The sequence below is a fragment of the Acomys russatus genome, chromosome X (assembly GCF_903995435.1).
Source record: "Acomys russatus chromosome X, mAcoRus1.1, whole genome shotgun sequence".
NCBI classification, from domain to species: domain Eukaryota; kingdom Metazoa; phylum Chordata; class Mammalia; order Rodentia; family Muridae; genus Acomys; species Acomys russatus.
This window is the reverse complement of record NC_067169.1, coordinates 35199690-35212223: the sequence shown is the minus strand read 5'-3', so window position 1 is coordinate 35212223 and position 12534 is coordinate 35199690. Positions and strand designations below refer to the sequence as shown.

General features: G+C 35.2%; 1 pseudogene; it reads right to left on the bottom strand.

Moving 5' to 3' along the window:
- Positions 1 to 368: 368 nt before the first annotated feature.
- Positions 369 to 1074, bottom strand: LOC127185215 (glucose-induced degradation protein 8 homolog; annotated as a pseudogene).
- Positions 1075 to 12534: the final 11460 nt, after the last annotated feature.

The following is a 12534-nucleotide window of genomic DNA, read 5'->3' as shown; positions in this document are numbered from 1 at the left end:
ATTATTAAAGAAAAATTGAAGAAGGCTAGGTATGACCTAGGAAAATAAAACACTGCCTGCCTGCACACCAGCAGATAGCAAAAGATCGTCAGTGCTTTTCATATTCTGAGAGTGTGAGGCTTTCAGCTGAAATGACACGCCCCAGCAGTGCAGCCAGATCTCGTAGAGCCCAGCAGTACTGGAGAACTGAAACAGTCAACAGCAGCTTGCACAGTCCTCAGAACACAGGGGATGGCAGAAGTGGTGTCTTCCGTCATGGGTTTGTCAGTGTTTTTAAAAGCCCTTTTCCGTTTTTAAACAATGGAGGCCAAAAAAAAAAAAAAAAAAACAGTGGGAAAATGTTTTCTACTGTAGCAACGATCTGCCATTCACAGCTGTAGGAGAATGAGTCCTGTGCTGGTCGACAATGCTGGGCTGTACTTGGGCTCCTCAATCACACCTTTGCTGAGGTCTGTCATTTTGGGATATTTTACTTTCTTCTGTTCTAGCTCATTCTGAGCTCAAAGTAGCAGTTTCAGTAATTTTTCCAGCTTGTGTGTGGGCTCTCAGTTTTCATAACCCAGATCAGCCTGATTAACTTCACTCCACACCTTTTGTCTGCATCATGTGGAGGAAGTCTCCAAAAGGCAACTCCTCAAGGCTGTCGAAGCCCAGCAAGGACAATGTACACTCCATTTCTGTGAGGCACTCTCTGCTTTCCTCTCCCTGCTCTGCCAGTTGTGTCTGGGCAGACTTCAAAGCTGCTTCTGTCTCATGCTGACGAATAAGCTCAATCAAGGGCTGTTGCTGAAGGTGGAAGTAAGTATACTGGTTTGTATCCATGAGCTCTGTGTAGAGGGTGTTAAACAAGGCTTCAGAGTCATCTCCTGAATCTTGATTCACAGTTCTTTCTAGGTCAACACTTGGTTCAATCCCAGACTTCATCTGAAACTTCTCTGCTGCTTCCTTAAATCTCTCTGTAACTAGATAGTTCATGATGAGATGGTTAATGTCTGCTTGTTGAACATGTAAGTTATTGAGCTTTTCCGTCCATTAATATTTGGTTATTTAATTGGGTTTTTCTGCATAACTCATTATGATTTATTTCCTGTGGATCCCACCTCTCACACAACAGGGACTCGGTAGTGGCTCCTGGTCCACTCACAGGGTTGAGGAGGGGCAACAGCCTGTCAAAACACTTAGCACATCAAATATCCTAAGAAAACATGAGGTTTGAAAGGAGGTTGTTGAGCAGAGATGTAACACAATATGACATTTAAAAAATTGAGATGGCCACAGCTGATTAAATTTTTTTTCATAATTTTCTTTCACTACTCTGTACTCTATACTTTTGATGACATAGTAATCACTTTGATTGATAAAATATTTTCCGCACACTGTGACCAATTCAGTATTATTGCCACTTCAAAAATAGACAATGTATTTGCCAACAAGGTGTTGTACTCTACTTTTAGTTCCTTCCAAGTTGATCAACTTTTGGTCATGTTGACCAGTTTTGTTTTGCCTAGTCTGCTTATTTTATTTTGTTTTTACTCAAAAGCTATAGCATATTTTTCATGTTTTTTATAATGAGTTAGTCTGGACAGATTATTTACTCCAATAATTGTTTTTGTTATTTACAACCATCATCTTCTTTCTTTATGTGCAGGATAATTGCCAATGGAAAGTAGCTGCCAAGATGGCTGAGCAGAGAGAAAAGAGGACTTGGATGCTACTTTGAACACTCTCTTGAAAGAGGCAAACATTTAAGACTGGAGAAAGCTTAACCAGAACAAGTTCAGGTAAATGTTATGAAGTATGGGATTAGACATCAGTGTCAAACATAACTGTAACTTTCATGTTAAAGTAATATTAATGGAGGTTGGGTGTGGAGGCACATGCCTTTAATCCCAGCCGTCAGGAGGCAAAGGCTCTCTGTGAGTTTGAAGTCATCCAGATGTATAGAGCTAGTTCCCGGATATCCCAGGCTACCCAAAGAAACCCTGTCTCAAAAAAATTATAGTATTAGCATTATTATACTAAAATTTGACAGGTCAGATTATTATACATGATTATGTTTGCTTTTTTTGTCATTTTCAATATTCAGGTAGAGAAATGAAGTTAAAAAGAACCTTTTCTTAGAACATGGATACCTGACATTTATTAGTTTCAATCTTGGTAATCTGAAATTTATTCCAGAGCTTTAAAATTTTAAAAGTCCAAATTCAACAAGTGTGTAGGCTCTAATAAACACCAAAAATCTATAATCAAATAACAATTATTCTAATCTGGAGGCCATCAAATAAACATCTCAAACTATTTCAATAAACATTACAGTCAAATAAGTGAAGTATGGCAACATTTAAAAGGACATAAATTGCTTGAATTGTAGTGAAAACGCAGAATTCTTCAACCTCTACTGACTCATAGACCAAGTGTCAGTAATCTCAGAATATCATAATGAATCAATATTTTGTGTATGCCAATAACACACAGGAGGGAATTATATTTTGTAGATAGCACATGACTATTTCTAATGAGAAGTCAATCAGTTCTATGTGAGCCTTCTTCAAGGGCCTAGGATCTCTCTGAAATACAATTATACCTCAAGGAATTAAAAGCAGCTTCTGTTGGGGTTATGACTCAGTCAGAAAAGTGCCTATCAAACAAGCATGTGGAACTGAGTTCAGACATTCAGTACCCTTATAAGTGTTGGATGTGTAAGTGCATATTCATAACTTTAGAGCATGAGAGAGTGTGCATAATCAGGCAGATATTAAGAATTCCTTGGTCATACAGTCTAGCAATTAGCTCTAAGTTTAGTTAGCCATCCTGTCTGCAAAATCAGATGGAGAGCAACCAAGGAAGAGACTTGAAATAGACCTCTGGCCTCCACATGCACATCTGTGCTCAAACACATGTACACAAAACCACATGAGCATATACACTATATATGCAAGCATCCCCAGAGAGGGAGAGAGAGAAACAAAGAGAGATCCAGTTGTGATTCCAGTCCTTTCACCAATTAAGGACCAAGCTATACTATGCATCCAAAAATAATATTGTAAGAATTAAATGTTTATAGAAAAGATATTATGGCCCTTAAGATTATTTAAATGCCGAACAGTTGCTATGAGAGAAAGAGAAGCAGAGGGAGAGAAAGAGGGAACAAACAGTTGCCTGTAAATATATATTCCTCTTCAAATATAAAACTTACTATCAGCCACAAACAGACTTTGTGAGCTTACTTTCCAGAATGAGAGCAGGTCTAATTCAGAGTCACTGGATTCAGATTGTTCTAGACAAGCCAATTGTTCTGTGCCTATTCAGCTTTGTGGGTCTGGAATAGAAGTATTGCTGGCTCAGCACAAATAATTTTTTCTTTAATGAAAGAAATGTCACACACTCTGTCATGCCACCTGGCACCATTCAAAAAAACAGCTTGAAATGATCGTGTTCAAATGAATAGTTCAAGTGTGAAATCGTCAGAACTAAAGGGAAGGAGAGAAAAAAAAAATCCTGTCATAAAAGGGAAACTTCAAATGACCTTAGTAGAGGTTGCTAGTTTCATTGACTAGCTGTGGTTTAAAAGACCAAATGGCAGCTAGTTTTGTTTATACTTCTTTTTAACAAGCCAAGACAGGGTGGAGGTAAGCAGGCTTTTTGTAAATGCGTTGGAGAAACAAGAGAGAATGTAGTACCATGGGAGTATGAAAATACTTCAAGACCTCTTGATAGACGTTCTGGTCCCGAATTTAAGCTTTATTTGCAGGGTACTGGCAGCATTAAGTAATTAAGAATTTTTAAATACTTAGATGTAGAAAGAAATATCCCTTTCCAAAGGCTACGAAATGTACTAAAATCCCAGACTGAAATAATTTTACTTCCTCATGTGTCCTTTTAAGTTCATTAAATTGCATGTGGATTGCTTATTTCTGGTGCTGAAATAAGTATGTATTGTATTTAATTGTGATGAAGCAGAGGATTTATATTTAACTATTTTCTGGAGTTATAGATTGACAATTGTGGTAAGAATCCAGATGGCTAGATCCATGGAGATATTTTGAGCCAGAATAAATAAAGCCAGCTCAGAGAATGAAGAACAACACAAACATTTAGGTTCACTGAAAACCCAAGGCCAGATTAGACTAGGGATTCTATTGTGATTTATTAAGGTTAATTCCAAGTAAGAGTTGGAGATATGCACTATCCTTAGGTGTCAGCAACCTCTTTGGCAAACAGTCTTTCTTGTCCAAATCATAATTATATCTACAAACTCACTCTGTTTTGTGAATTGGATCTTGTACATCAAATTCCCATAGATAGTTAGATAGTTAAGTAGATAGATAGGTAGGTAGGTAGGTTGGTAGGCAGGTAGATAGAGAGATGATAGATAGATAGATAGATAGATAGATAGATAGATAGATGACAGACAGATATATAGATAAATGAAAGACAGATAAACTAATTGACTTATGGTCTTCTCTAAAAAAATAAAGAGTTCAAAAGGTGGATTAATAATATAAATGTATAAGTAAAAAATAAAAAGTGTTTAATAAAAAACCCTCTAAAATAAATAATTTATTAAAGGAAGTTCATTTGGAAGCATGTAACAACATTGCTGAATGAGAAGAGAATTTTAAAATGTTGGCCAGGAGAGCCTGATGTAGTTGAGAAGACAGAACTAAATAAGTATTTCAAACTAGACATCCTGTTTCTGTGGCCCTTGGTCCCTAGGAATAAATTTAGTACAGAAAATAGATGTCATATATATGTATCTAAATTAAAGATGCAAAAGATTGCTTTTCTGCACAGAGACAAGACATTGAGAACAACAACAACAACAACAAAACTTTAATAAAACAATATTTAAAGGAAGACGGAATTAGAAAAGGAAAATTTCCCAGAAATTCCCTTATGTGTAATAGCAAATCAAAATTACAGTTGGGGAATAGTTGCCTTTACCTCTCAGAGGAAGAAATGTGTGGACTTAAGTTTATGCCTTTTGTATTCAGAAATAATCTGACCTATAATTTTCATGTTTTTGCTCTCTGCTATGAAACAAACTATTTCTGATACACTCAAGGAACAGCCAATTTGCACAACAGCTGGAAAATGAAAATCAAAGACACTTTATTGGATCAGCTGACTTTTGAGAGAGGCATTTCATGCCCTTGCAGCTGACACACTACAAAGATCAGACTGGCAGCTGTATTTTAGAGGAAATCTGTCACAACAGATAAATGTAAGAAAAGAACAAATTTGCTGAAAGGATTTCCTGTAAAGGATTCACTTTAGTAAGAAAACTCAAGAACTAGTCACTGAATGCTTAAGCAACATTTCCTCAATATTCAGAAAGCATTCATTCCCAGTGCACCCACAACACCACAGCATAATGAAGGAAAGTTTTAAAATTGTCTCATAGGAACAGAGCTGGTAAATTAGAGTTTCATAAAAATTAAATTCTCAAACAACTATATAATCAAACTTATATAAAAATATCAAATAAGACTAGAGAAACTAGGGAAAAAAAACCATCAGGCACATGTATCTTGTAGAAAGTCTGGGCATATTTCAATTTCCAACTTTGGAAATATGCTAAATATGAGCCTATTTTCAAAATTACCTTGGCATCTTTTCAACATTGTCTATTAGTTTGAGTTCATCATTAGGCGATTTCATTACTTATTCCATTTGCACAAATAAAGAAATGATCACATAGTGTTTAAGGGCCATCTTCAAGAGCAACCAGGAAATGGACAAGCTAAAAATGAAAACCCATATTATTGAGATCCTAAAGGTTTTGTCATTTTTTGCTCTCTGTGTTAATTACCCAGTTCTAAATAAATTATCCCATAATGAGGATATTTCTAAGGAATCCCCAATTCCATAAGGTGACTGTGATTGAATTTTTAATAGCTCACATATCATCCTATCTACCCTACTGCTATTCCTTGAAAACAAATATTAAGAGCTATAGAGTTTTATTTCTATTTTTCCTTTAGATGACACTTATTCATATATTCTGTAGCATTGTCAGGTTGATTCCAACTTTCTAGCTCTTAATAAATGTAAAATCCTTACCACTTGTTACATAGCAAGTGCTCAAACACACTTTCTATTTATAATATTAATGATGTTATTATTATTATATACAGAGTCGTGGTAAAATGGGCTCACCTATGTAAAGTCTCTAATACAAAGCATGTGGTATTTTAGTCTATATAAAACAACTAATGTGTGAGTTGATCTTGTGGAAGTTTTTTTCAGTTTTCACCTACAATATTTGCTGACATACTAGATGAGTCAGATTTTACAGTTCTGTATTAGAAGACTTTTGTTATGTATATTTCTTTCTTAGAGAAATATGACCTCAGCATGTATAATATTCTATTCTGTTACATATCAGCACAGAAAATAACTGCTATGACTCCATGATAAATGTCTTTCCATGGGGCCAGTCATTTGTTCTCAAAGACCATGGTGAACATTCTCCATGCCCACCAGTATGTCAGCAGTAGGGCTTCATCTATGAATGTTTGTTATGCTACAAATTCTTTGGCTTGCCCTTAGGCTTCACAGCTGCAGTGTTTCAAGAGATGCCTTGTTATGAAAAGCGATGGTGTGAACCTCTATGATGAAGATCAAATACATCTCACTGAGAACTTTTGTTTTATCACGAGATTCTGTGGATTTATTTCTTTTGCTTTCTCTGTCAGTTTGATCAATTGACCAAACTAAGTGAAACTAAGTTTGATTACCTATCACATGTGTGCACGCACACACATACACACACACACACACACACACACTATGAATTCAGGCACAGAAAAATGTAATACAAGGTTTGAAGTACACCAAAATCATACACACAAAAATGCATATACATTCACGTGAAATCAGTGTGAGAAAATAACAGTGAAACAAAAACATTGGGTATTTAGTTTTCTTTTTCTTTCCTCCCTCCCTCCCTCCCTTCCTTCCTTCCTCCTTCCCCTTCTCCTCTCTCTCTCTCTCTCTCTCTCTCTCTCTCTCTCTCTCTCTCTCTCTCTCTCTCTCTCTCTCTCTCTCTCTCTGTCTCCCCCTCTCCCCTCATTCTCCACCCCCCTATCTTCTTGTAATTGTTGTTTTGGGAACTGACATGAATCCTGTGCTGGACAGACAAGCAGGAAAGCCAAGTGCTGATCCTGTTATCTCTTACATTACATAAAGGGTAACACTAAGCATATAATTACATTATAACTGGTCTTCATGTAAATAAGCCATGGAAATGCTCCACATTTTTCTGTGCTGGGAAAGGAATTGTGTCATGCTTAAGATTCTGAAAATATAAGTTATCCTTTTTCTTTTATACTTCTTACTGTATAAAATTGAAATATATTTCATGTAATTTCTATGGTAACATCATATAGAAAATTTTATCTAAATATGAACATTTTATTTTAAAATAGTAAACTGCATACTTTTAATTTTTGCTCCCCAAATATTTGTACGTGCAATCCTTTAAACATAGTCTAACTATTGTGTGGGTGTCTTTGCATGTGCATAATATATATGTGAGCACATATATACGTGTATGTGTATGGAGAAACCAGGGTTCTGTCAGTAGTCTCCCTCTATTACTCCATACCTCTTTTAAAATTTTATTTGTCAGCCTACATGGAATATCTATATCATATTTCCTATTTTTAAGGCTCAAGTATCATCACAGAAGAATGAGCAGAAAGATTATTAGTCAGAGTTGGCATTATAGGAACTTTTTCTTTGACACAACAGAACAGCTGCGTGTATAACTTATAATGACTGTGACAGCATGTGCAAGACCTGTAGAAGCTCAGAGGAAATTTTCTAGAGTTGGTTTTCTCCTTCCATCCTCAGTTCTAAGGATTGAAATCAGGGTTCAGGTTGTTAGGCTTTCATGGCAAATGATTATAATTTCTGAACAACTTCATTGTTCCATCTACCCTATTTTTGAAACAGAAGCTGGGTGCTCACTGTTGACAAATTTAACTTCCTTGGGAGCCCTGGAAATTTGCCGGCATTCATCTCCAATCCTCACATTTGGTATTGCAGATGAACACTGTCATATCAAGTTTTTATGGGGCTCTAAACATACATCTTCAAGTTTGGGCAGCAGGCAATTTGTTGACTGAAACATTCTTCCTTGATTTTTCTTAATTATATAAATTTACACACTGTTTGACTCAATCCAGTACAAAGTAGAAGCACCTTTTAACTACCATCATCAATATTATTCTGATCACAGATGTTCTCATGCACCCTCTGTCAAATGTAAGTATTTAATTACAAAAATAGAGCATCAAGGAAAGCAATAAATAGAATTTTTTGCTTTGAATATACTCCTTTATTGCTGGAATTTCTGTTGGATGATGACAATCATTTTTACATTTAACAAACAATGTAAACTTACTGTCTTTTATACATCAAATTACATGGGGTGTGAGTCTCCTAAATTAGTTTCATGATCCATTTTCTCCATTTTCTTTGAAAAAATTGAGAATTATTGGACACATAACTGTAGTGATACATAAATGTATGATAACTAACACACCTATGCCTCCAGTTAAGTTTGAAAAGAATATATTGGTGGTATTATATTATTTTATATTAATATTTATTTTCATTTTTATTTATACATTTATATTACTATACATATATACGTTAAACTACATAGAGCAAGAAGAACCATGAAATAATCAGAAATTATATTAATGTTACATTCATAGTGTTTTGGCTATTTGTATGTGGAAACCTTGAAGAAAACATTTTCCTATCTTGGTGAGTCTAAAATTCTGAATGTAAATCAATATCTATCATAGTATCATCTCTATCAACTTAAAACATCTATCTAGACCTAAAAATACCTTAACCCCTAAAAAACTAAGCTTAATTGTGAAACTAAACGATTTGGTCTTCAACCCCATCAGAAACTTGAGAAGGAGGTAAAGAACTTTTCTGAAAGGATGTTTTTGTCATGCACTTTCTAAAAATAGGAATTATAAGACAGTACTCAAGTCTACATAGGGAATGGACTAGAATTATTTAGTAAGCAGAGGGTGTTGGAGAAAATGTGAGCAGGAATGTTTGTTATGGATTCTGGAGAATGAACAGGTGAGACAACATAAGCATGTATGGATTGATTAGCTTAAATAATGTCAGAAGCTCATGAGGTATAAAGGTTGCTTCTAGATGCCTGATGCCAGGGTGTTTATTTAAATTAGATAGTGGCTTAGAACATAAGTACTTCTGATACTGAATATGGTTGGGCTATATGGTCTGGATTAATCAGTTTGCAAATGAAAGCTGTCCTCTCTTAATATTTGTTTTGCTATCACATAGAAGTAGTTACCCCTGAGGGTTGCAACAAGACAATTTGTGAAATCATGAGAACAGAGAAAATAAAAGCCATTATTAATACAAATGCATATTGATGGAAGAGAAACACTTTACATGTATGCCAGCTTTGTGGGCTCTTCTAGTAAGAAACTGTTTTATCTGTCATCTCCTATTCACTCAGAATATGGAATCTCAACCTGGAATGTGATTATAAAAACTTAGTGTATTCTGTGGTCTAGATTTTACTACTTCTAAATTTGCGTTCCTTTTAAAATACATGTAACATATTTGGGAAGAAAACAGAAGATCAGTGTCAAACTCTAGTTTATCTCCTAATGATATTAATCAGTAACATTTCTACAGTACTTCAGATTTATCAAGTCCTTGTATATATTTACTGGTAGTTGACTGGCATACATTTCAAATGGTGCATTGGACTCGGTTTCTGAAATTGTTGATAAATGCTACCTTCCTCCTTTGCCATACATCACTTCCTAAGTCTTCAAACTTCTTATAAGTGCTGTGTGTCTTTTTCCGCTTACTACCATGGTGCTTAGGAGATCGAAAAGATATGTCATTCACTCTGACAGCAACCATTCATTAAACACGCAGGAGGCCACATAACCCACAGAGTGAATCACAGTGAATCACAAGAACTTAGCTAAATTACGGTTGCCAAAATGAGTGTAAGTAACAGGCTTCACTTTAAGGACGAGCAAATTCAAGTTGTTCTCAGTGTAAAGGATATTTTTGGAATAATGAATTCTGATTTTTTTTGTCAAGAATTATCCCTTAACTTTTAGAAATTAGACTATCTCTGAGGAAATTTGAATGCATTTGGTTTAAGTTTATCTCATATGATTTTATCCGGTTTGAGTTTATAAAAGCTGATTCATGCTCTGTAAACTTTTGTAATTTGTTGATAAAATGTTTTAATTTAAAAAGGAAAATATTTAAAGAATGTTATTCCAACAGTTAAATGTTAGTAATTATCTTTAATTTAATATTTTATTTGTATGAGTGTTTAGCTTGCCAGAATGTCTATGCACAATGGGTGTGGCTGGTACCTGAGGAAGCCAGGAAGGTTATTGGATCCCCTAGAATGAGTTAGAGAGAGTTTTAAATTGCCATGTTGTTTTGGGGATTTGAACCCTGGTTTTCTTAAATGTAAAGTTAATCTCTCCATCCGTACATTAATAAATATTAAATACATTTATCTTATCTGTTTGGATTAAGAACTACTTTTTTTTCCCAGATGAAACTGAGGTTTGAGGCTTAGAAGAGATGAGGTATTGTTTTGTATTTACAGTCTTTAATGCCAGCCAGTTAGAATTAAAAAGTGTTTGTTGTCGTATTCAAATGACTCCTCACTAAAAATGAATCCACACAATTTGAATATCCATTATTTTGAGAGTGATTTGTGTGTTGATCTGACTGACTGAGAGAAACGGTTTCTTTAAAGATAAATTTATTTTGGCCCATAGATTCAGATATTTCAAGCCATTATTGCCTTGGGACATTGATTCTGACATTTAGCAAGGCAGGACATCACAATGTAAGGATACTGTAATTAAATACTCACCTCATAGAAGACAAAACTAGAAAGAGAAAGAACAAGGTTCAACTTTCAAAACTGTAACCCAAATAACATTTTTTCCTCCAACTTGGTCCTTCAATAGCCCCACCAAGTCCAAACCGTCTATCAGTGGGTTAAGGTGTTGATTTGATTATAGCATTCATGATACTATTGTTTGTGAAAACAAACAATGTCACAAATGCATTGTATAGGAGTCTTAGGTATCTTGCAGGTCAATCATGTTGAAAATCAAAGTCACCACAATTTGTGAATCTACTTTTGAAACTGAGAAAGAGTACATGGCATGTTCAAAAGTTTTTAAGTCAAATCAAGAGACCAGTATGTGCAAGTCCTATCTTCCCTAACAACCCACGCTGTGTTGTGGGACTGAGTAGTGACTCACTGTGAGGAGGAGGATCTCAATGATTCTTCTGTTTAATAAATAATAGCCATAAATGAAATAGTGACATAACAATAAATTGAAATGATGAATGTATAAATGTACTAATTCATGAATGGATACCTATGAGACTAAATATATTATATTTATGCAAGATTTTGAATTCCAGGGGTTCTGCAGAGCCAGAAGCACCAACCAAGGACTGTGCACAGTTTGAACCTAGAACTTCTGCTCAAACATAAGAGATAGGCAGCACTGTTTCCTTGTGGAGAGTAGGGACTACTTCTCATATGGACTTGGGTTATTTGGTTTGGTGGTATTTAATTTCTTGAGCTCTTTATGTATTTTGGATATTAGCCCTTTGTCAGATGTAGGGTTGATGAAGATCTTTTCCCAGTCTGTAGGCTGTGTTTTTGTTCTGTTGACAGTGTCCTTTGCCTTACAGAAGCTTTTAGGTTCATAAGGCCCCATTTATTAATTGTTGATCTTAGAGCCTGGGCTATTGGCATTCTTTTCATGAAGTTGTTCCCTGTGCAAACGAGCTCAAGGCTCTTCCCCATTTTTTATTCTATCAGATTTAGTGTGCGTAGGTTTAGTTGAGATTGCTAATCCACTTGGACTTTAGTTTTGTGCAGGATGATAAATAAGGGTCTATTTATATTTTTTCTACAAGTACACATCCAGTTAGACTAGCACTATTTTGGTACGTGAAGCCATTGATTTTGAGAGATATTAATGACCAATGGTTGTTAGTTTCTGGTTTTTTTTTTTTTTTTTTTTTTATGTTTGTGGTTGTAGAATGTGTGTTGCCTTTCTTTTGGTTTTGCAGATACAGGTTTATTTATTTATTTCCTATCTTTTTTTGGATGTAGTTAACGTCTTTGGGTTGGTTTTTTCTTCCAGTGTCTTTTGTAGGGCTGGATTTGTGGCTAGCTACTGCTTAAAGTTGGTTTTACTGTGGAATATCTTGTTTTCTCCCTCTAAGGTTATTGAAGGTTTTGCTGGGTATAGTAGTCTGGGTTGGCATGTGTGGTCTCTTTGTGTCTGTATGACATCTGCCTGGGTCCTTCTGGCTTTCATAATTTGTGTTGAGAAATCAGGTGTAATTCTGATAGGTTTGCCTTTCTATGTGACTTGGCCTTTTTCTCTTGCAGCCTTTAATATTCTTTCTTTGTTCTGTACATTTAGTATTTTGATTATAATTTGGCAGGAGGATTTTCTT